General features: G+C 39.2%; 1 long non-coding RNA gene across 8 annotated transcripts in view; it reads left to right on the top strand.

Moving 5' to 3' along the window:
* The first annotated feature begins 520 nt into the window (after positions 1-520).
* Positions 521-25562, top strand: part of LOC126644938 (uncharacterized) — a 65424-nt gene continuing 40382 nt past the window's right edge. For all 8 annotated transcript variants that reach the window (XR_007630048.1, XR_007630049.1, XR_007630050.1 and 5 more), the window contains exon 1: positions 521-656. This is a non-coding gene — a long non-coding RNA (uncharacterized LOC126644938). The remainder of the gene's footprint in view (positions 657-25562) is intronic.

Genomic DNA, 25562 nt, shown 5'->3' with positions numbered 1-25562 from the left:
TTGAAGAATGTATTTTTAATTAAAAGAATGTATTTTACGTACCTGAATTTTAAAAGCAAGATATGTCCATATTTACATTATTGAAAATTCTTAAAAACCAATACTTCCTGTGTGCATTACAGCTAAAAAATTACCAGGTAACAACTACTATTCCATCTTTAATAAAGGGTTTATGTAATGCTGACAGCAATTACAGTGTTGCAGTTAGGTATGTGCCAGGACCTGGAAGTCACAGACAAATTGCAGCTATGCTATCACTCAAGATATTTAGATTTCAGATTTTTTTTTTTTTTAATTGTTTAGTATGATATAGTTGACCATTTATTTTTCATGGTGATTGGACTAAGCAAATACGAGATCAAAGCATTTTGTTACTGTCTCAAGATGTTGGTAAATAGCAACAGAAGCATGGTGTGGAACAGATGGGTGTTCTCACTTGTTTGGCAGGTGAGTAATTTCTCTGCACATGGAAGGCTTCCAGCTCAGCTCTGTGGCACTGCAGCACACTATCGTGAACAGTGTAGAATATGGACATCTATCTGTCTAGATTCCTGGGAAAATAAGGAAAAGGAATAACCACTTCATGCTCAAGAAAATGAAGTGATCAGCTAGAGAGGGAAGGAAGCCAGGAAAAATATCTGAAGGTGTCAGAGTTGGTAAGAAAAAATACGATGGACCATTTCTAGTAAGATTTCCACTGAGAGACATTTAACTATGCTTTATTGAATTATTAGCTTGCTAAATTAGTATTATTTTCAGATAATAATGTTTCACAGGAATATGCATCATGTTTGGATGGGAAAAGTAAGATTTCTTGTAACTTTGCTGGTTTTATGCAGAGTATTTTCATTTTAAGTTCTCTCTACTTTTATTATTTCAAATTTTATGGAGTTACAACTAATCTGCCTGCAGGCTTGTTTCACACAAGTCTCGTTACCAAAGTGATTCAACACAGGGCCCTGCATTTTAGTTCCCACCTGTTAAAGTTTAATCTTTAGCCACTCAGTTGTTCTGTGACATGCTTTGGACTACTGACGCCATAAAGCGACATGGCACGTCTTAAAATTAAATTGAAACAAACTAATAGAATATGTGTGAAACACCAGGTAGAGATCAGACTTAGAGACTGTTAATGTGAATAATTACTGCCTCAGGCTCAGCTCAGTTGAGGGCCTGCAGAACTCGTGGGTAGCTTGAGCTGCTTTGCAGGATGCTCTTGGGAACTGCTGTACTTCTCTGAGAGCTTCAGGTAACACTGCTTGCTATGTCATTTGTTGTTAAAACGAACAATCAGACCCAACCTCCACAAATCTGTGAACAATCCTGCAATGTGAAAGGTCAGTGGGATCCAAAATCCCAAGAAAGGAATTCCAGTTCAGAACTGAGCTGCTAAATCAGGACACATTACAAAGGGCCCTGGATAATTCTGTACAAGAAGATACATTCAAAGTGAATTCCAGTGAAGATTACAGTAGTTGTTATTGGACTACACTAGTATTTAGAATCTTAGAATAATTAATTACAAAAAAATCAAGCAAAATATGATGGCACTTTTATCTCTTTAGCAGCAGCAAAGATATTGGGCAAGGCATACAAAGTATCAGGCAGTATTAACTCAAGTGAACTGATGTGTGGGGAACTGAATGCTTAGAGATGTTATGCATTGTGAATCATTTTGAAATGTACAACTTTCTGTTGTGCTGAAAGTCCTATTTGTTTTGGGACTTGAGAATATAATTTAGCTTTCTGTTTTTAAAGCCTGAAAATATTGGGACGGAGGTCCCACCTTCTGGAGTGCTCCAAAAGAAAGCAAATTTTTATGATTTTTTTTTCTAATTAGAAGGATATAATATATATTTATATGGAAATTACATTGATCTTTCCTCCCAGAGTGTCAGGTCTTGGGACCATGGTGGAGCTCTTAAGTGGCTCTGATGCCAATGCTGAGCAGATACCATGTCTAGGCAGTTGGAATGCTTGCTTTAGTTGCATTTCCAAAACTTGATGAAGAATAACTGCACATGTACATACATATGTGCCAAATCTACAGGAGACTGAAAGAACTCCCTGGCAGCTTGACTGCTTTTGTAGCAGGGTTATTTTGTGGCTTTTGCTGGCTGGTTCTTCTTAATAGCTTTTTTTTTTTTTTTTTTTTTTTGCAAACAACTTCAGCAAGATAATCTTACTATCAAAATCATAGCATTTGAGTGGCTGTGAATTTACCAAGAACCTGGTACCCAAAGAGGTACCACTAAGAGGAATTTGTTTAATGGTGTCTGTTACAGAGTAGATAGCTTCTTCTAAAGATGCATCCAAATATCCAAGCCCCCTTGGGAATGAAACAGTACACATTGCTGTGGACAAATATAGAATACTGATTCCCAGCTTTCAGTCTTAAACAAACTCTGAAATGCAGTGAGGCCCCAAAGGAATAGAAAAAGACTTGTGGTTTAAGAAGGAGATTTTTGGGGAGGGGCTGTATTCAATGGAGTTGTTGATAACTGGAGGGTTTCCTTCTAAACAGAATTGAGATGTACTTTTGCCTAACACCAAGGAAAGTGGAGAGGAAGGTTGTTCATTGGGACAAATTTCTCTGTTCTTTTGTTTGTTTTCTTCAGTAAAGCTTGGTTTCTCAATTAGAGTCCATCTTGTGGAGTTATTAGGTATAATGGGAAGTAAACAGAGATGAGAACTGAGGCAGTAGGACAGAATATGGGAAAGGACACAGTTTGAAGTTCAGACATAAAAGAAACAGCAATATGATGCACCCCAAGATGCCACTGAAGAACTATACCAAGCACATGAAAGACCAGGCTTTTTGAAACACAACAACAAGCTCATTTTAGTGCTCTCATTTTTTACAAAAGGCTTCTTGAAGTATCTGTTTGATGGAGAAGACAGAGTACTATAACAAGTCTGGTACAGCAGCCAGTCAGGACAGTTGAGTATGCATTGCCAACTGGAGTTACCATTTACAGGACAGAATATTATTATTATTGTTGCTAAGCTGCTTAGATAAGTTGAAAGTGAGGTGGTAACTGTGCCATGAGGTAGCACGTGCAATAATTCTGATATGCACCACCACTTTCACGAGCCTTGTGTGTATTAAGCAATCCAAACCAAACATAGATATTTACATAGAGAAACCTTTAAGAATAAGGAATGGCTGCTGATTTCATCTGAGCTTGCTGGTAAAGACTCAGGACACCAGCATCCTGATGTCAAAAAGAGAACTAGCCAGTCACTGAGCAGGACAGTACTGGATAAGAAACCACATAATATGTGACCTAGAAAATATGATGTTTTTCCACCCAGCCTTGGAAAACATAAAAGCAGAGTTCCTAAGGCAAAGGATAGCAACTTGTGCTTCCAGAAGAAATGAGGAATATTAAAAGTGACTTTTTTATGCTTCGGCTCAGTTTGAGACGGGATCTGCTATTTTGTGGTTTTTTCAGTTTTGGTTTGTGGTTGGGTTTTTTATTGAAGGCACACCCCAAGACTGTTATTAGCAGAAATACAGGGCTCCGTTTCTGAGAGAAATAGAGACCCTGCTAAACTCTTAATAAACTGGAGTCTTGTGCTGTTGTCTGCTGCCACACTTTACTATTTTCATAGTCATGGCAAAATTTTGAGAAATAGAAATTATATTACTGACAGATGGAATTGTTTCTGTTTAAGGACAGATGCTTTTTACACAGCTTTTATTTAAAACTATTTTTGAATAAGTGTTTGAATGCTGATTTACAGAAATTTAAAACAGCAAATTACCACTTTCCTAATAAAAATGAGTTTCCCTCAGTAAAATCTAGTTTTCAAGAAACTCACACATTTATGCAACATACAATATAACTAAATTAATTACACAGCCATATAACTAAATTAATTACATAGCCAGTATTTTTATGATATTCAAATATCATTTTGGGGGAAATAAACACTTCCTGAAATAACTCCAAAAATCCTTGGACATCTTTTACTTACAGATGCAGAAGTCTCCCCATTTCTTCTAATAACAAAGATATTACACCAAAATTTTTATAAGAAAAATGCATTTTTTTGTTGTTACCATAGTTAGACAGAAGCAAGGTATGGAGTAAACTCACTTCATCATGCTAAAGATGAAGCAACCCCATATGAATAATGGGAGAATAAATAAAATAACAACAGGGATTTACTACAATTGTTGTCTGGGCTTCATCTCCCAAGACACACTCCATGCCATGAGTCTGGTGAATGTGCCTTGCAGATTGGTCCCCAGTGCCTAAATTGAATTTTGGTAGATGTCAGCTCTCAGGACCACAGCAGAAGGTAGCCAGATGCAAATGGCAACTTTGAAAGTGCTGTGCTGCATCAGAAAGGAAAACTAAGTGAAGAACACATTCCAAGTCAACTGAAAAAAACCCTCAAGTCTTTTGTTTTGTGGTTGTTTTTATGTGTTTGTTTTTTGTTTTGTTTTGTTTTGGGTTTGTGTTTTTTTAAGTTTTGTTTTGTTTTTTTCCTGAAAATTTATTTTTAAAGAATTACTTTCACCACAGAGAAAGTTTCACTTCTGGTAATACAACATTTTTTTGTTATGGGGGCTACCCAGGAAAAGAATTCTGTCTGGTTCTTAAAATACCTCAAAAATGGTATTCTGTCTCTGGTAAATGAGAGGTGCAGTAACATGCTTTAGGGAGCACTGCTGGTTGGTACCATCCCTATAGCAGAAGAAAGCAGACTTGTATAAATTTCAGCTGACATAGACTTCATGCATGTGAAGCCCAAGATCAGACTTACAAGCTGCTGGCAAATTTTAGTACAGTGAGAAGGTATGGTTTTTTGTATGATGAGTGTGGCTTTATATTGGGGTTATTTTGGTTTGGGATTTTTTATTACAAACTACGAGCTTTGTCTAGCTAAGCTTAATTTCAGTGAGATCAGCTCCCTCTGACTTTCAGAAAAAAACCAAACCAACACCACTCTCTAGATACAACTGGGAGGACCCAAAAAACGGTTAATATTAAATGAGAATTTCCACCATGAGGTAAACAGAAATAAATGCAACTGTGCCACAAGGAACACCTTCATTACACTTGTGAAGTTCAAGTACACATCTGCTATAGACAGTAATTTATTTCCTGTGACTGTCTCACAGGTTTCAGCAGAGCATGTGGCTGAAGCTCAGTTGTTAAGATGCATCATCAGAGAAATTTATAATACCTACCGAGTGTTTATCGGGATGTAAATATAGAAAAGGTAAAACAAGCATATGAAAGATAAAACCCACAGACAGTTAAGTAAACTGTGTTTCCTGAAAGCTAAACATCTTCAAAGAGATATATTGAAAGGCAATGAATTTCAGAACACATAAATGACTATTGGATTTATAAAAGAGTTTTAGGCATTCCCATCTCTCATCCCATTTTGTTGACTTTCAAATGCCTAAAGAGCAGGCACTTTTTTTATGCTGGTGCAGCCTCAGCAGTTAATTGGGAAAGATGAAAAACACAGGTCACATGGAAAGGAATTAAATCAATTACAAGAGGGAAAGGTGAAATGCACTGTATGTAGGATTGTTTGATATGTTTTCTGGGGAGAAGTGGTTTTGCTTTCTCTTTCACCTTTTCCTTTACAAATTTTAATGCCTTATTATCTTTAGGAAGATGGCAGAAGGCATACCGATTTTTTTGAAGTTAATTTTGAACAATAAGCAGTGATTAGTATAAGATAGACAAAGGTGACTTTAGCTAAAATTATGAGGCTCTGGGATTGATCCAATCTCTGGCTCCACAGGTGCTCACCCTCTGATAACAACAGAAAAGGGCAAACTCAACATACTGATCAGGAGTAATTACCTTCTCCTTTTAGGAAACTCATCTTTTCTTCAGGGAACATAGACACAGCTGATGCTTGTGAAGTGTTTGCAAGTGTTTAAAGTGTTGACAGTGAAGTCAGGTGCCATTTCGTGCCAGTATTTCCTTACTGTTCGAGCTTGTGAGCAAGTTTCAGATGAGTTACTTGCACTTCTTGTGCCAGGAAATCTGTGCAGCAGCCCAGGTGCCACACAGATGGTGAGTTTGATCTTTTAATATGAGCTTTTAAAATCCTGATGGTTTTACTAGAGATGTTATTTGTCTTACCTCTGACCTCAAGAGAACATTCATTTCTTTCTTTTCAGGATGGGGGAAAATGCAATGTCGATGTGAAGTGTTTTCATTCTTTGTACTTTGGAAGAGGGGATTCTAGAGAATAGTTTTCAGGAGAGTTTTGGTTTCTTTAGGTGTTTGTGTCCTTTATCAGATGCTTAATAGAGGATTAGTTTTATCTTCCTTTGTGTTTGTACATTGGGATGGCTCCAAGGCCAGTATGAATGTTATTGAAAAGTAAGTGATTGAGGTGTTTTTCCTCTATGCTGAATTCATCATTTGCCTTGGCTCTCAGGTGGTTACATCCCAGTCTCTCAAGGAACATCAACCTTCTCTTGATAGGCTGAAAATTAGCACAAAATTGAATTTTTGTCTTTTTGATCAGGAGTGTTTCCTTGCAGATGTTTGTAGCTTGGCAATACAACCAGGTCTGCAGCTAAAATGATCAAGTGGTGGCCAGGACAGCTTTCTGTTATCTGAATTTGGCTGTAGTCGGTGCATGACCTTCTTGTTTGGCTGCCAGATCCCCATGCCTGAATCATGTGTCTCTCATCTGAGAATCTGCCTGATGTAGGCCTCTCTGCTTGGGGATATTGAATAGGCTTGGAAGCAGATAGGTAGTTATTAGCTGAAGTTTTTTCTCAACATTATGCCATTAGATTTGCTAACTCAGGTTTTCAGTAGATTCTGAGATTCTGGTCTTGCTCTTACAGCACCTAAGTAATTTGATGATCGCCTAACTAGTTTTAGTCAGAAATGCCAAAGTTGAAATTTCTTAAATTTGAGAGGGCCTATGAGAATCTATGCACTTTGGAAAATTATTTCTGGTCTCATGGGCTTCTTTTCACTGGAGATATCATCAGCAATACTTGAGGGGGATGTTTTCTGCTGTCTGTTTACAGGAATATCAAATGTGCCCAGAGCACAGGATAAATGTTTGCAAGTCTCCTATTGAACACAAAGAAGAGAAATAAAAAATTGTTGAAAATGTACAAAAGAAACTGTGCTTTCAAAACGTTTCTTGGAGTACAGCTTTACAACTGGAACTATTCTACTGGAACATTCAGCTAGGTAGTCTCTTCTTTGTTATGGAGCATAATCAATATATTCAACACAAAGTATAAGTCTAGGTGCAGCAAGTTCAGTAATGTAGGATGAGGGATCCCATGAGTGGCCTTTTCTTTTCAAAGAACAACTCTGTGTCACTTTTGATAGACAGTCTTCACTTTATAAAGAACAGGCTGGAAAAATCTGTGTGGAACAAAATGTCTTTGAAGTGTACAGCTCCAGTATATTTTTTTTTCCTTTTGTCTGCCAGCTCAAAAAACAAAATGCTAAATCATGCCATAATTTTCTCTTCTATTGTATAGAAAAAAAAGAAATAGCAGTTATGAACTTTTTTGCTGCTAATTAAAATAAGCAGATATGGTCTGAAACTATACCCCCAGAACTTCTGAGTTGACGTATGTGTCTGTTTTCAAATTTGTAGTTAGTCTCCACCTATGTAATGGGATGGTAAAGAACCCTAAAAGTAACTTCTCAACCCCAGGCTTTGAAGATGATTGAACCAGGCTCTGACCTACAGAGAACTGTAAATATAAAGCCTAGTAAATAGGAAGACCTGCAGTTGGATCCAGGAAACCAGTTTCATGCAAAATTCAACAGGACTTAATTGTCAGCTTTGATCTTGGGATAGAGACCACATTCTTTTTCTTCAAGTCTTACGTAATGCACTTTCAGAAACCTCACTGTCTGTGTTTTGGAACTGAGTAGAATCCTATTTTACTTTGCAGCTGGAGTGGAATTATTTCAGGAGGACCTCTGTTCTGCTTTTTGGCTTAGCTCAAGAGGCCACAGACTCAACCCAGTGGCGTTTCTCTGTACGTCTGTAAAACAGCAATTCTGAACATCACACCCGAATGCTTTCAAAACTTAAGGGAAAGTTACAGGTTTTGATAGCCAAAATCCTGTTCATTTCACAGAAAAGTAACAAGAGAAAATGGGAGACACATGGAGCTTCTGCTTTTTCTCAAGTACAGCCACAGCTGGAGTGGTTTTGAGTCAAAGATGTGGTCAATGGTTCCTCTACAGCAGAGCAGAAATGCCATCTTCTTCTCACAGCTGTTTAAGGTGTTATTCTGAGGGGCTGCTTCCTACAAAGGGGTTGTTGTTAGGAAATAAAAGGGAAAATGGGAGGTGTCAGGAAGTGTGGAGGAGTAGTTTGTGGAGTGAGAATATGCTAGCAAAGAGACAAAACAGCTCAAATTTCAGCAGGGACAGGAGGAGCAAACAAGAGTATGTACAGCCAAGGAAATAGGCTTCTGCTATTTGGGACAAATGGGTTGCACAAAAGAAAATTTGTAGGAAAAAAATTAAAAAATTGGAGGTTCAGCTGCTAGGAAAGAAGGAACACTGGGGCAAGTTCAAGGCCATTAAGGAAGTAGTAAGAGATAGGGTGAGGACTAGAGGGGGGGATCTGCAACATCAGAGGTTTCTGTAAGATGCACCTGCAGGGTCCTGGTATACCAGGGAGGAGGAGGAGGTTCTGTGGAATGGGACAGTGCAAGTGAATGGGGAGAAATTTTGCATATTAACAGTAGAAGCAACAAAGATGTGGAAGACAAAACATCTCTGGGAAGGGGGAAGGAGGTTTTATAACAGAGGTTGATTTGGACAGATGGGGAGTGTGGAGGAGAGACTTGGGAGGAAGGCAAGAAACCTCTCTGGCATGCTGCAAGCTCAGCCTACAGAAGCTACAGAGTGTGTGACCCTCTTGTTAACTTCATTTCACAATGTTCCCTGCATGCTTTGTGTGGCTTCCAAGTAATGCATGACATCAGCAATCTTAATAAGAACCACCTGCTTGGTACATTTTATGTTCAACTCTGTTAAACTTTCCTAGTTCAAAATATCCAGTGCTATCTGGAACACAAGTATGACTAGTTTTCTCTAAATTTGCTGAGTTTTGTTAAATGAGTTCTTTCCTTAAGGAGTAAAAATGTGGATTTTTATGCTTTAGCTCCACATTTTTTGAAAATCATCTTTCAGCTGTTCAACTTTGTAGGCTGATAAAAACATCTGTCCAAATTAACTTCTGATCCTGCTCCTAACCTAGTTTACTTGTAGCCCCACTTGTGACCTGTGTTTCAGGAATGAATGACTGATTCACGTGTACCAGGGAAGTATAGGGCGTAAATGGCCATAGATCTAGTGGGAGGTACGTTCAACACATCCCAGCAGATCTCTTTAAGCTTAAGTTTGCCTGGAGTCTTTCAAGTCAGACAAGAAGCAATGTTTATACATCGCTCAGCACAAGGAAGAAGCTGATGTGGGCCAGAGGTAATTAATATCACCAGCTGTTGTCTAAAAAACCCACTAAGTAGCGTTAGAGATAATTGCTTAATTTCCACTGTCGTGAACAAAAAACCTCAGGTTGTGGTGTTCCTATCTCTTAAATATTAGATTGGTATCTCTCAGTACACAACAAAAGAAGGACCACTCTTTTTCCCTGGGCTACTTTGCAAAGTTTATTTCAGATTTTGTTTAGCTGTGACACAGGTTCACAAAGTTCTCAGCACTAAAGAAATAGGTGTAGTGGTCTGTTTCTTTTTGAAGAGTCTGAGCTGTCATTATAGAGTCACAGCCAGAAGACAGAGCTCCTTCCTGTGGTTCCCTTGCTCTCCAGTTTAATCTGTCATTAGCAACACTGAAGAATGTTTTCCTCGAGGTGGATCTTCTGTTTTGAATGAACGTGGCCATTTGCAGAAGGTTTCTGAACCTCTTTTTGTTTTATCAAAAAAGTCAGGCACTGGGGCAGCTTGTTTTGGGACAAGGAAAGGGGTTGTGACCCTGAGGCTTTGCTGTTTAAATCGGCATAACTTCTTTGGAGCCTATCTGGGATAAACGAAAGGGCACGGGCTCTGCCGGTTGTGTCGTAAATTTTCCAGAGTGCTTTTTCTGAACAAGCCAGAAAAAGATTTGCCTGAAGGGACACATGAATATGTGGTACATGAATGACTTTTTAACACAGAAGTTCTAGGTTTTTTTAAAGGACAAAAATAAAAGGTCTAAAGAGTGGGTACCATAGAGCCTGGTGAAGAGAAGAAGGGAGGAAGTTGACCCTTGAGCAGTCTCAGTAGGATGTGCAGCATGGTGGGGAAATTGGGTGGTCTTCTGAGACCACTGGGCCCTCCTTGAAATCTGCTGCTGGAGCTCAAAGTCTCAGGCAGTGAAGTCTCTGTGTCAAGCTTGAAACACAGGGTTCAGCCTGGAAGGAAAAAGTGGGTGAGATGCTGTTTCCCCTGGTTTCCTTTGCATTGCCTGAAGTGAGGAGACAGAGAAGGTTTCTCTCTGACTGAGGAGCTGCCCTTCTGGAAAGAAATGGACTAAGTTGATTTGTAATCAATCTGGAATCTTTTGCTGCCTTCTTGCAAATGTTGGTGTCTTTGACTATTTTTGAGGATGGACCATGAGGCCATTACTATAGAGAGAAAAAAAAAAAAAGATTGTTAATAAATCTCCACACTTAAATGCCCCAGACCTCTCTAGACACATACTTTTAAATTTATTTCTTCGCCTTTTCCCCACTGTTTTCATATTTAGATATGGGTAGCTGTAGTGTAAAACAGAAGTATATATTTTTGTCTATTAGGACATGAGAAAGGGCACAGTGCTCTCTGTTTCAGCAGCTGTTCTGAGGCCAGTGTGCTAACTGTATTTATTTATTAGTGGGTTGTTTTGGTTAGACTATTTTTTCCCCTGGTATATATTCTGCTTTAATTGGTAGACATGCTTTCCCTTTCCTACATCAGCAAAGAAACTGGCCCAAGAGAATTTAATGGGTTATTCCCTTTTGACCTCTGAATTCTCCAGGTAAAGGTTTTTTTCCTACATGGTTCTTCCATTATCATCTATGCTGTGAATGCATCCTCTTGGTATGTGAAATAGCAGAAGTATATGCCACGTGTTTTCTGAGTACTTGAGCCATAACTCTCAGAAATAAATTTGCTGTTTCTCTAACCCAGAAACCACTGAAGAAAGGATGAATAATGAAAATACATTGCAGTCAAAGAAACACTGCAGATTCTTTTTGACAGCAACTGTGGTTTTTAGTGTTTCCTTAATTTTCACTTACACATATCTGAAGTGACGATTAATGCAATGAAATCTGCAAAATTGCCCATGTAAATCTGACTTTACTAAACAAGAATTACCTTAAAGTCTCATACAGCATTCTGACTTTTTTTTTTGTGATGCAAATAAGCATCACATGTATATCTTCAATTCTCCAGTTTCCAGTAGTTCTGGAGGAAGAATTTTCATCCCCTGGAAAACAGCATCTTTCTCTTCAGAGTTTATTCATAGCAAGAGCAACTGTGTTTCTTTTGAATAGTAGCAGAAATATGTTGCTTACCTCTGGATTAAGAAAAATCTCAAACTGAAGATTAACTTCCCCTCTCCCTTCCTGTTCAAACTGGAAAATTGGCCTGAAAAATATTTCATTTCTTTTCTTTCCTTTTTTTCTGAGCCGTTCTGATGTTCTGTGTCATGATCAGGATTAATGGATCTTTCTTAAAAAATGAAAATGTGAAAGGCTGGTCCTCTTGATTCCAGCTGTTCAGGCCTTAAGGTAAAACATATGTCCTGCATATCACAATGAATCCTGAAAGATGGTACAACAGTGGGGAGAAAAGTGATCAGGAGCTGTGCAGCAGTGCACAGATGGAAAGAATACTTAGAGGGCTGATGCAGCTTTTGCTGACTTTTCTTCTGGTGCTTGTCTTGTGACAGCTACTGGCACTGGGTGGAGGCACCAGGAAGCAGCGCATTCACCCTAAAGCCCAGGACCTGACCTCCCCAGTTCTCTGCTTTTAGGTCTGCAGAGATAAAGCTGAGGAGAAAAACAATAATTACTATATGAATATGTACTAGACATTACTGGATAGCCACCTGTAAAATTATTAAAGTATGCTAATTTTTCAAGAATAGAGATAGTACCTCCTAAAATTCCTCATAGATCTTGTAGCATAGTCTCTGTCCTGGATTTAAGTTTGCCACAGCAAGAGATCTTCCACTTGCCTTGTATTTTTAGTAAATAAAACTATTTGGGCTCTGCTACCCCTGTACTTTTTGGTAACATGTTTGTTGCATAAAAACTTTAAAAAAAAAATTACAAGAGTCCACATAAACATTTCCAAGACAATAGACTCTGAGGTAGGAAATACATGCTTGTGACCTTATTGAGATGAAGAGAATTTGTTCAAGCACCTGCAGTCACACAAATAACAAAGGAAAACAGAAAATTACTGTCAGTGTAATTATTTTGAGAGTCTTGTGTCTCTGTGCTGCCCAATGCTGCCTCTTTGTGACAACCTTTATTTCAGGACATATTTCAGGGATACATAGTTCAACCTAACTGAAATATAGAAGTGTCATAACTAAGGAAAGTTTATGTTAAGACTTTACTTATATTATTCAAAGGAACAAAATTAATTTTGCAATCCAGAATTGCTACGAAATGCAAGTCAGTACAAGTGTTTCCAACTATTATTAAAATGGCTGTTCCTTGAAGGATCACAGATATCAAAATTATTTGTGTAACTTAGTTCCTGTGAGCCTAGAGAGATACATAAAAACTGTGATGAGTTTTTAGTAATTCTGTGTTGTTCCTGTTACTAATTAACCCTACAAGCAGCACCAAGGATCACTGCAGAAGTCATTTAGTGGCTCCACCTTTCTAACACAGGTTTTCAAACAGATGATGTGTAACTGTTTGACTGATTGATTTCTGGCCTTCTGTTATTATCAGCGTTGTGTTGCTTTCCATTATTCTACCTGTGATGAAGATAGCATATGTAAATAAACTCGAGAAGAGATGTAGCTGGGGACAGCTTGTATGTGTCAGTGTTCATTTAAGTTAACCAACCAGCTGGTCTTTCATCCCAGTTCCTTATTCTGCCCTCTTTCCTCCCCAGAGCAAGAGAGAGATTCATGCTTCCTGACTGACTGCATGAAGAGGGCAGATTATGTCATCCTAGTGGCCAGATGGCCTGACCACAAAATCCACTATGTCAGCCTTGACAGTCTCCGAAGGGAAGCTCCCGGCCCCAGGGCTGTCCCTTCACAGCCAGTGAGGAAGCATTTCAGTGCTACAGGCATTTTCAGGCGCTGGCCTCAATCTTTGTAGGCAGCACTTGCTTTGTAAGGACGGCTGCTCATCTGACACCTCTAGTAAGAGGCTTCTTCCTGCTATACCAGTATGAAGGAACTGAATAACCCCAACACAGTGCACAGCTGATGCAGGGACACACACAGTGTTGCACTACCACCCAAAGCACACACACACACACCCCTTTCCCATCCCTAGTCCGAATTTTGTCTGCAGTGTTTGTTTTGGCATATCATCGTACCAGAGCTAAGTTTTTGAATACATGAGTTTTATCTTTCTCTAACCCCTGTAATTCTTTTGTATGTACAGGGCAAGCCCACCACTCTGAGAAACAAAACCGAATGCAGGAACTTCATTTAATTGAGTCAGACACACTGGTGGACAAGAAAAGCAAGTGGAAATAAAGCACAGAGCTGTGGGGGGAAATTGTTCTTACTATTCCTGTCCATGTCACTCTAGCTTGTTTTCTTTAGATACTGAATTACATCTTCAGGCAGTATATTTTAACTGTTTCACTGACATGAGCCTTGTTCTGTTGCTCTGACTTAAAAGGGCTTAAGGTTTTACTCACTGTTTTTGCCTAGCCCTTAATTTAAGAGAGGTTTTGTCCTCTTTCAAAATTTACTTGAGTGTTGGGATGAAGACACTTTGGAAAGAACAGCTTCTGACAGATCTTCTCAAGTCTGCTGCCAAATTAGTTCTTTTTTTTGAAGGAGCTTTAAAAATTTTAATTACAGTATTTCTACAACATCCTTGAAGTACTAGTTTTGTGCATTTTCTTACTTTTCAAGAAGGAAGGAGTAGCTATGCCTCAACCACAAAACAGAAGACATTTGTTTAAAAATACATAATAAATGTTCTGCAATTCATATCCACATTCAATGAGTGTACAATATGTGTTTCCTAATCTGTTTGCATGGCTGGTGATGGGTGACAGAAGCTTAAGTTGTAAACGAAATTCATTCCTAAAAGAATAAGTGACAAGGCAGTGTAAGATTTAATTCCCTTTGCATGAATCACTTCATTTTCACATCTCTTTACACTTGATTGGACATAGTGATATTTTAAATGCATTACAAATTTAATCAAAAGCATCAAAGAAGACAAACAACTTTGAAATTACATCCAGGAAAACATCTGGGAGTATGGAATGGGAATTATTCTTGCATGAAAAATAAAGATTCTCCACTTTCCTAAATTAATTGAATAAACAAAGGCACGTTGAAGCTCCTCAGAAGGTTGTGGTCATCTCATGGCATTTCCCAGATTGCAAATCAATGCATTGATCTGAATAGACTTGTGTATCTGAGTAACTTCAAGGATGACTCCACTGGACTTTTTCCTCTGTAGTCTGTTACTAGTGCTGAAATGAGATCAAGAGGACTATTCCCATGTGGAAAGTCATTCACAGTTGTAAGTGTTATCAAATTCGGGGGGCTGAAGGTTCAGTCTTGCAAAGTTCATTCACACAGATATATCTATTACCATTTGAAGAACTACAGCTTAAAAAGGATCAAGGCCTTGAATTGAGATTGATAATAAAATGATTGTTTTACTGACAAGATAAAATACCTTGAGGGTATCAAAAGCTTTTTTTCTTTAGCTTCCTGCAGAGTATATAATCGACTTCATGTTTATAAAATGTATTTCCTGCTCTTCAAACTGATCTCCAAAACACTATTTTTTTTTTCTCACCAGATTTGCTCCATACAGAAAACATGATAGCGTAGGATAACAGCAAGAAAAATTAGAAGATATAAAAGTTCAAAATTTTGTTCAGGTGAATAGGTGATTTAAAATAGTTCAGAAATGGCCTGCACAGTCTATTTTATATTGTGGATACTTTTCTACTGATTCTTTTTTTCCCCAATAGATTTTTAAGTAGAGACTGAAGAGAATAAAATTAATCAGAGCAGCATAATGAATATGCATAATTTTCTCTCTTACAATGTGTGAAACCTATACAGTTACATTTTCATGCTTGAATATGATTAGAACAAAATTTGTAAGTTGAAAACATCATAAATCTTCTCTAACATTGTTTAATGAAATCTCAGATGTGCAGTGAATGTTGAAAGAAATAGTTTAACAAGTTTATACGAAAAAAAAGCTGGTAAAATTAATTGCAGCAGACCTTATAAAAATTTTCATTCATTGCTTATGAAATGGGTTATTATACCGAAAGAGGGTTATATTAAACTTAAATATTGCTGAGTAACTTGAACTCTACAAAAAACCTGAACATAGTCCATCTGCCAATATGTCTGACTAAGTTTGCCTTAAGTTCTTGTGCGAGAAGCCTTTTCTTCATCTGCCTTTTCATTATTTTCTCAGCTTGGATGTCAATACTTAGGGAAGCAAATAGTAAGTACTGAACAGGTATAAATCAGCAGTAAGAGGTTTCTTGTCCCATAGACTATTACTGTCCCAACTTCATTGTTGCTGTTTGCACTCTGGGTAGTTTTGGTGAATGTCTGTGCTGTGCCTGAATCATAGAATACTCCGGAGATACTTTAGGAAACAGAAAACAGAAATGCCAGGTCTTAAAAGGACATTCATGAAATATTTGCTACTCAGGAGCTGATAACCAGGAGATCCCATATACCCTTTATTGTTAGGACCAGGTTCATGGAAGGTGAAAGAATTAAAAATTTTAGTAAATGGGAGGTTGTTCTGCAGATATAAACAGGCAAATGATGACATGTATCCCCCCTCTAGAATGTACTATTCAAAGCAGGTTACTGTAAATGAATCCAATTTTGAAATCCAGGATGATGAAATGTTGTAATTTAAAAGATAATTATTCTGTACATTCATGTTTTCTTTACCATTTTTCATGTAGCAGTTCCTGGGTTGCTTTGCTCTAGCCTAAACTGGAGGATTGGAGGGCTGTTGTGGTTTAAGCCCAGCTTACCACACAGCCATTTGCTCACTCCACCACCACTGGGATGAGGCAGAGAATCAGAAAGGTAAAGTGAGAAAACCCAGGGTTGAGGTAAAGACAGTTTAATAGGGAAAGCAAAAGCTGTGCATGCAAGCAAAACAAAACAAGGGATTGATTCACCACACCCCGTGGGCAGGCAGGTGTTCAGCCAGCCCCAGGATACCTGGGCTCCATCACGTGTAACAGTGACTCGGAAGACAAACCCCATCACTCCCAATGTCCCCCCCCTTCCTCCTTCTGCCTCCAGCTTTACATGCTGAACGTGATGCTAGGTGGTGTGGGACATCCCTTTGGTCAATTGGGGTCAGCTGTCCCACCTGTGTCCCCTCCCAACATCTTGTGCCTCCCCCAGCCCACTCTGTTCCGGCCAAAACCAGCACAAAGATATATTTCCAAACAGGTCAGTCCTTCACTTAATTTGAGGTAGTAATATTCAAACCTACTGCATATTCAGCTCTGACAATATACAAGGCATAACTTTGAAAGTTATTTATTATTTTAGCTTGTTTTATTTTGCACAGAAGAGCAAACTGAAAAAAAAATCCAAGGTTCAGTTTTCCATCAGATGTGGAATATTCTGTCTTCTTTTTTGTCTTTTATTTTTTTAAACTCAGACATGGATGAGAAACTTCCCAGAAACTACAAAAAACCCACCCAAAAGCTGAAAAGTATTTGAAAAACAGAGATTGGAAAAAAACCCCAAACTTATAGACAAGTTCCTCTTCCTGCTGCTCTGATCTGCTACAAAGACTGAGGGACAACATTTTGCCTTTCTTCCTCTTAGGTTAAGAAAAAATATTGAAAACTACATTCTTCATAAATAACGCTGGAAGGAAATTGGCCTGAATGAATAAATTGTGCAGATGTGTCACCTTCCATTATGCAGATAAAATAAATAGCTATGTTGTGTGAAAGCACTGTCAAATTACCAGCTACACAATGCCAAAATACTCCTGTGTAAATGAGTGCGTTCATAGCACCTGTGGTAAGCTTGGTAGCTGCAAACTGGCTCTTTCTACGGTTATGTGCTGACTTCATGCCCTTTTGATACTGAACAGTTTCTGCTCCATCTTTTTTGGGATTATGAATGTCTTTCAAGTCTGGAGCTATTTATTTAGTTCTATTTACTCCCTATTAATCTGATTGAAATGAGACAATGTAAAAAAAGCTGTTGTTTTCACTGTACGAAGACAGTATCATCTGATTTATTTATGCAGGTTTCTGTTTATTTTCCTGTTTGTAGAGGATTTTTTTGTGGAGTAGGTTTGCTTTTAAAACAGGAGAAGTCAGAAGCCATCTCTGTATCTAGTTTAGAGAAATGAACAATGAAAAATGGATTCATTGAAGTCTGGTTAAGGACCTGGTTAAAACTCTGGTGTTCTCTAACAGTAGGGAATGTGTTCTATTACTCAGTTTCTTGGATTAGATCTAAAAAATCTGTCAAAGCAAAAATACAAGTTATTTCCTTCTTGCATTTGTAATAGAGGCTGTTCTAAAGCTCGTACTGAATATCTGCCTCAGAAAACTTTCGTGCTAGAGTTGCAGTGTTTAGGGTGATAGGAAAAACCTAAAGTCCTGTCTCTGCTTCTGGAAGTGCAAGCATCTCATCACATTTTTGGTTTTGTTTTAATTTAGGTGTGGCAGTCTTGGGGTAAAATTCCATCACGGTTAATTGTGTTCTATCTTTGCAATTGTCTGCAGTTAAACACAGTCATTTCCTTTCCTTCCAGCCCCGTTTCTCACTGTAGTGTTTATACGAAATGTTAAACAGCTTCTTTCTTAAGATCCAGAGGTGGATATATTTCCAACACAGGTAAAGCAATTCCTGTGAATTCTCTGTACTCTAGAAGGCCTTGTTGTTTTGGGAGGGTTATTTACTTATTTATTATACCCTGGAAACCTTACAGTAGTCCACAAGCAGATGTAACAAAATTCAACATCCTTTAGGGAAAGATGTAAACATCCTTCAGTCAGTCATTCTTTTAAACTCTGAAAAAAAATGACTCAAAAGAGGTAGAAAGGCTCATTGAATAAACAGAAATTCCTTTGACATCTTTTGTTGAAGAAAACTATGGAAGTTGAAAGTGTCACTGCAGAACTCTGTGCCTTATGGAGGTGGGAGGAGTTGACTATGGACCTTGTTAAAGTATCAGTGTAAAGTCATGCGTTTTGGAGTGATCTATAATAGATGTAAGTAGGTTATATACAACTGGGAATATGCACTCTATGCAAGTCTGTGCTCGTTATTACGGCACGACCTAGCTTTGACTCTGCACAGTCAATTAAAAGAAGAGCTAAGTCAAGTGGAAAAGGCTGTATCCTGTGCATTAAGAAACTATCCACTCCTTCACTGTGGCTTTTAAAACACTATCAGTGAGGTTTTAAAAAGCTCAACATTATTAAGCTTGTGAAATGAAGAACCCATGAAGTAATTCCCAGTATGCACACTCCTTCCTATGCAGTTTTAATTTAGGGTTTGTTTTCCATACATAAGGCCCTTCATTTATTATTAATTAATTATTATTATATTTTAAATTGTTTTTATTTATTTATTATGATCCTATGCTATTTTTCTGGCAAGACACCTGCTTCATTTGGTGCACAAGATAGATGGTGCTCATTTAATAATCTTAATTTAATAATTTAATAAACATAATTGTTTGGCACAAGGCCTTTTGTACCCCATTAGTAAAGGCCTCTTTGAAGAGAAAACTAATTATTTCTCCTCTTCCTTTTTTTGGCAGTGCCCATCACTAAATGTCAGAGGTCTGTATAGGCTTTTTCCTAGCTTCACACCAAACCTATGAGGTGAGGGGCTGATATAGTTCCCATTTTACGACCAGAAAAAAGTAGCCAAAAGCAGACTTCAGTTGAAAGTACAGGCTAGTTTTTAATATGTGAAGCCTGCACTTTTTCAGACTCCTGGCTTTTGCGTCAGGATTTTATCAGTTCAGTGCCTAGGTCCTCATATGAGTTGCAGCTAAAATTTCTGCATAATCATATGTTTTACATCCATAAAACCAAAGCACAGTATTAATGACTACTGTTAAAATTTATATCTCTAATGCTCACTCAGTCGTTGAGAGACATGAGCTTAAAATCCAGGTTTTGGTCAACTTTCACATGCCTTTTCTTCTTGTAGAACTCTTTTAATCTGGAACCTGCCAAGAACCATTGTTCCAAATATATGAGTGTTTTCTTGAGCCTCAGGAATTTCTTAATTCAAATCCAAGCTGACACATTTTCCTTCCATCTTTTCCCCTAGCACCCAAAAACTGCATTTGTTGCCCATCCAAAACTCAGCAATATTTCATTTCATGAAACAGATGCTGTTTTCACAGCACAAACTGTTCAGTCTTTTAGAAGCAAATTATATTCTGCTCTGGCTCTGGCTCTCAGACTGAGGGATTATTGAAACACCATAAATTCTTTCTCCTCAGTGGTCTACTCTGAGGAAAGCATGGAAAGCATGGTCTCCTCAGCCCATCCTGGTGCCTTTTCTACCCTTTGTCCTAACTGTTTCTCCAAATCGTCTCTTTTCCTGCCCTGAAATCTCTTTTTTTGCAGTAAAATCATTACATATTCACAGGGCTGAAAGGTGGAGGAATGGAGAGCACAGGGGACAACCTTCATACTTGTCATTCAGGTGCTGTATTGGGTTTGCCTGCCGAGGTTTTGGCAATGGCAGGGTGGAGGGACACAGGGGTGGTTCCTGTGAGAAGCAGCTGGAAGCTTCCCCCATGTCTGACAGAGCCAATTCCAGGCAGCTCCAACATGGACCTGCTGCTGGCCGAGGCTGAGCCCACCAACACTGGTGGTGGCACCTCTGGGCTAACATTTTTTAGGGGAGAAAAATCCCTGTGCAATGGAAACTTCAGTCAGAGAGAGGAATGAGAATCTGTGAGAGCAACAACTCTGCATGCACTGATGCCAATGAGGAAGGAGAGGGAGGAGGTGCTCCAGCACTGGCACTGGCTGCCCTGCAGCCCATGGAGGTCTGTGGTGGAGCAGAGATCCTCCTGCAGCCCATGGAGGACCCCACACTGGAGCAGGTGGATGGCCAAAGGCAGCTGTGACCCTGTAGGAAGTCTGTGCTAGAGCAGACTCCTGGCAGGACCTGTGACCCTGTGGAAAGAGAAGCCCATGCTGGAGCAGATTTTCTGGCAGGACTTGTGACCCTCTGGGGAACCCAGGCTGCAGCAGCCTATTCCTGAAGGATTGTACCCCGTAGAAGGGACCCACACTGGAGCAGTTGGAGAAGAACTGCAGCCCATGGGAAGGACTCATGTTGGAGAAGTTTGTGGAGAACTGATTCCTATGGGAGGAACCCCATGTTGAAACAGAGGAAGAGTGTGAGGAGTCTTCCCCCTGAGGAGCTGCAGAGACAATGTGTGATGAACTGACCACAGCTCATCACCGACCCCTGTGCCCCCTCCCTGTCAGGGAGGAGGTAGAGAAAATCAGGAGTGAAGTTAAGCCCAAGAAGAGGGGAGGGGTGGAGGAAGGTGTTTTAAGATTTAGTTTTGATTTCTCATTACCCTACTCTGGATTGATAGGTCAGTAAACTAATTCCTCCTTGTTTTTCCTGTGACAGTAACTGGTGAGTGATCTCTTCCTCTCCTTAGTTTGATCCATGGGCCTTTCTCTCCCCTATATTTTTTCTCCCTTGCCCAGCTGAGGAGAGTGATAGAAAGGCTTTGGTTGTGACCTGATATCCAGCCATGATCAACACATCACACGTGCCCATCCTCCAGCAGATGGAAATGCTGGTGTCATAGTTCGTATTTTTAGCAAAGAATTTTTCTTTCCTTTCCTCCTGCCTGTGTGTGTGCTCTGTGATGGGCCATTTTAGTTGAACAAAAGAATCACCCGGAGCCCTTAACGATGGAGATTTGTCTCCTTGACAACGAAGGGGGGAGTTGGCTGGTGTGTGACTGGAAGGGGGTGGAGGCTGGGGGGGGAGGAGACTCTCTCTCTCGCACTGCCGGGGTGAGAGGCTGCTGCGGGCTGCAGACACTGCCGGGCTCCTTTGTTTCTTTTCCTGTCGGAGGGGAGTTTCTGGCGGCTGCTCTTGGCTCACCTCTGGCTGACTACAAGCTCTGCTTACAACGGACCCTAATCAGCTGAAGTTTGTGAGTTTTCTTCCATTGGGAGAACTTTCTGTTTTATTGCTGTTGTTCCCCCCCCCTCCCCCCTCCCCCCGGTGGCAGCCAAGGATCCAACAGCGCCACCTGGTGACGGGCACTGGACATTACAAGTTCAACTCCTTCAGTGATCCAACAGCGCCACCTGGTGACTATAATAGGACACTACAAGTTTTTTACACCTTCAGTGACCCAACAGCGCCACCTGGTGAATGGTACAGGACATTACAAATTTTGCATCTCCAGTGACCCGACGGCGCCCCCTGCTGACTGTGGTTGGAACAGCACCAAAGGGTGCAAGAAATTGAACTATTTCTTTTTTTGCCGGTTTATCAGTTTTGTTCTTGAAGGGGATTATTGGTGGGTATAGGAGTATTACTTAGTTATTTTACTTGAGTTTTTTTTTCGTGTTCCTGTTAATACACACATACCTTTTAATAAAGGGCTGTTATTTTCCCTTTTCCATAATTTGTTTTCCTTCAATTGGAGCCTCTTAATTTTGGATTTATAATTGTTTGGAAAGAGAAGTTTGGGTCTTTTCCTCCTAATTCATCCTCAGCAAAAGACCCTTGTCTCATTTAAACTGGGACAGCTGGTATGTGGTCAGTGTCAACATCTTTGAGGGAGTTCTAACTGTAGAATTGAAGAAAATTTTTCTGAGCATGTACAAACTGGTTTTTCAAGTGCTTTAAAATGGTTTGAATTGGAGTTCAGCTCAAGGGGATGAAACAGTGTGCCTTCCTGATGTGGGAAGACCAGGTTTTTCCTATTGTCAGTCTCAGTGTTTCAAAATGTTATGGATGGTTAAAGACACCTGAGATGCTGTCACCTGATTTTGTTATTTAAACATATGGGAGTAGAGGGAGTCAAGTAACAACATATATTTCACTGATTTTTTCCTTAGACGTGACCAAACAAACGACCCAACAAATTCAGCCTGATGCATACCCTGAGCATGGAGAACTTGAATCTCAGTGATTTCAGTTTTTTATGACTTTTCTGGACTTCAGACAAGATCACATAAATCGGAAGTATTATGCAATCTTAATAATAGCCTATGTTACCAGTCTGCTCACAACAAACCAGTCAGCATAACTGAAATTCCTAGGTATACTGTGGTTATTAAAAATGAGTTTTCTGTGACTTGCTGCTGCCCTTCCAGCATGTCATAAGTATATTAAAAAAAGAAAGTTATGCTTTTACTCCTTAAACTTGATTTTCTTCAATTTGCTCCAAACCATAGTGGATCATATACTACAAAAGAAGTTTTAGCTTTACTTGCCTTCTTATTCCATCCCATCTATAAGTGATCACTTTTAGATTACTTTCTTTAAGTGATGGGCTCTGTAAATCTGACATAGAATCACAGATGTCAAATTATTGTCTTTGTTTGAAAGAGAAGATCATCTAGTTCCAACTCCCCTGCCATGGGCAGGGACACCTTTCAGGAGACCAGGTTGCTCAGAGCCCCATCCAGCCTGGCCTTGAACACTTCCAGGGATTAGCCAACATGAAACTCATTAACAGAGTCTGATTTTTCACCAAGATGAAACAATGTTGTTCTGGTTGAATAAAAGGTGTGGGAAAATGGCCCTAGTAGCTACTGTGAATAATTCAGGGATATAATCTATAGATTTTGCTATCTACAGGCAACAGTATCTAGTACATTCCTTTTTTTCCCAGCGTGCAGATAAAATTCCCCTGTAAATCATCCACTGAGATGAAGTTTTTCTCCTGAAACAAGCTTAGGAATTAGCTAAAGCAGGGCTCAGGCACAGATATTAAAAGCAAACTGGAAAACTGAAGTAGTGGCTGCTCCAGCAGTAACAGGGCCTGGTTTTGCCTTGATACTATTAGCATGTGACTCAAAATGGCCCTGAGTTGATCTTGTGGATATATACTGTGGTATGAAATGACTTTGCTGCCCTTTATATCGGCAGTATATTTGTCCTACAGATAAATGAAGTGTAGTTAACCTGGATTAAAAGAGCAGTGAAACAAGTTTATTGGATTTTTAGTTAAGTAAATAGCCAAACTCAAGCTCAGATTCTCCAACAGGCTTGGATTTCTAATGAGAGCCTAGTTTAAATAACACATTTCACTGCTGTGTAAATTGAGGTAACCAACATAGGTTAAGCACCCACAAAGGCTTCTCCAGCAAAGACAGGATATGAAGCATATTCCTGTACAATATGACTTGGAAAGCTATTCATTTGGAGAATTGATGATGTTGTCATGACTCACAGCATTCCTCTGAACCTATCAGAAAAATAAGGTTTCAGCACTGAACACTGTAGGCTGTTGGTCTGTCTCTGCTGTATTTTGTTTTGTTTTCTTCTATTCCTGGAGGCTATCACAGTCATTCTTTTTTCCTTCATTTTCTGCTTAGTAAGGATATTCTGGAATTTTCTTAAACTTACCTGCTGTAAGAAAAGTGTTCAAGGCAACTTTGGAAAACTTTGATATGGCCATTTTTCAATTAATTAATAGCATTAACAGATGTTGGGTTTTCTAAATTCACTTTCAGGAACTTACTTAATTTTCCTAAAGTGTCAGTGAGGCGTCTCTGAAAATCAAGAGACCTGAAACAAGTTTCAGGCTCTGCCACTGATCTGCTGTGAGATATTCAGCCAGGTGTCTTCTGTCACAGTTCTCTCACTCATAAAATGTGGATAACAGCTGTGCTAAAGTACCTGGGAATCTAGATGCAAAGTATCATACTCAGGATAAAACATCCTTTGCTGCATAGCAAAGAAGTACATGCTGCAGTGTTTTATGTTTTATAAACAATTCTGAAGTCTCTGAAAGGTAGTGTTTGGAGTACTGGGAATCTGTTATTGCTACCTACTTACTCTGGGTTTTTTCTTTTTGATATAGGCTGTATTTTTCTATGAGCTTTGCTGACAAGTCCCATGTGCTGGAAGGCAGTTGGGGCATATCTCTCTTTTCAGTTAGGGCCTGAAATGCACTAGTTATGAATCAGAATAAAGAAATAAAGCTACTGTTGCAAAAATAAAGCCCCAGCATTCGTATCATAGGTTGATGAAATTCTCAACCAATACACAGTAACATTTTGTAAAATCACTTCCCTCTAGGTGATGACAAGTTTCAGGGATTAAAAATTGTCTAATTCCATTTCCAGTCTTGCAATTCCTCCCATAATAATAGACTGATTACTCTCTTCATTTTAAGCTTCTTGGCCAGTTTCTGAGTGGTGCTGAACATCCACTGCTTCCATGGAAATCAGAGTTGTGCATGCTCATCACCTCTCTGAACTAAATGTCTGGAGCACAAAGCTTTGTGATGTAGTAGTGTATCAACTACAAATTACAACAGCAACTATGATGATTTCATCTGTGCTTTTTGTTTTGTTCTAATTAAGATAATTTGAATCATTTTTATGACTGTTTATTTAATGCAGACTTCACTGTTAAATATCTCTACCCTGAGTTACTGTCTATACAATAGGGCAGAATAACAATAACAATATTTTATTCTATTCCTTGGTGTTTTCAGAATTGATGTAAGCAGATGCAGCCTATAGAATTAGGCTGCAATTCATAGAATCATAGAATGGTGTGAGTTGGAAGGGACCTTAAAGATCTTTTGTTCCAACTCCCTGCCATGGGCAGGGACATCTCCCACTGGCTCAGGTTGCTCAGAACCCCATCCAACCTGACCTTGAACACTGACAGGGATGGGGCAACCTGTGCCAGGGCCTCACCACCCTCATAGGGAAGAATTTCTTCCTTACATTTACACTAAACCTACACTCTTTCAGTTTTAAGCCATTCCCCCTTGTCCTGTCACTACATGTCCTCGTAAAACGTCTCTCTCAGCTCTCCTGTAGGCTCCCCTCAGGTGCTCGAAGGGTGCAATTGAGTCTTCTCTCATTTGTGGTTCCTTTGGTTGAATACCTGTAGCAGGGAAGCAACTTTTTACCTCAAGATGTTTCCTTAACCTGTGTGTGGTATTGTGAGAGATAAGTTGTAAATTGTTGACAAAAATGAGATTTTTATACTAATGGATGGCAAGCTATTGTTATGCAAGACAGTTTGCTTTACCACGAGTTTGTACTATTTCATATCCAAAGGCTTGACTTTAGTCCTTCCAGAACTGGGGTTTGAGTTGCAAAATTTTTAACTCCAGAGCTGAAATTTCATTTGGAATATAGCATGCCT

Source organism: Myiozetetes cayanensis, unplaced genomic scaffold, assembly GCF_022539395.1.
Source record: "Myiozetetes cayanensis isolate MyiCay16 unplaced genomic scaffold, myiCay2020 scf3, whole genome shotgun sequence".
Lineage (NCBI taxonomy): Eukaryota > Metazoa > Chordata > Aves > Passeriformes > Tyrannidae > Myiozetetes > Myiozetetes cayanensis.
The sequence above is the reverse complement of the archived record's forward strand: the minus strand, read 5'-3'. Positions and strand labels throughout refer to the sequence as shown.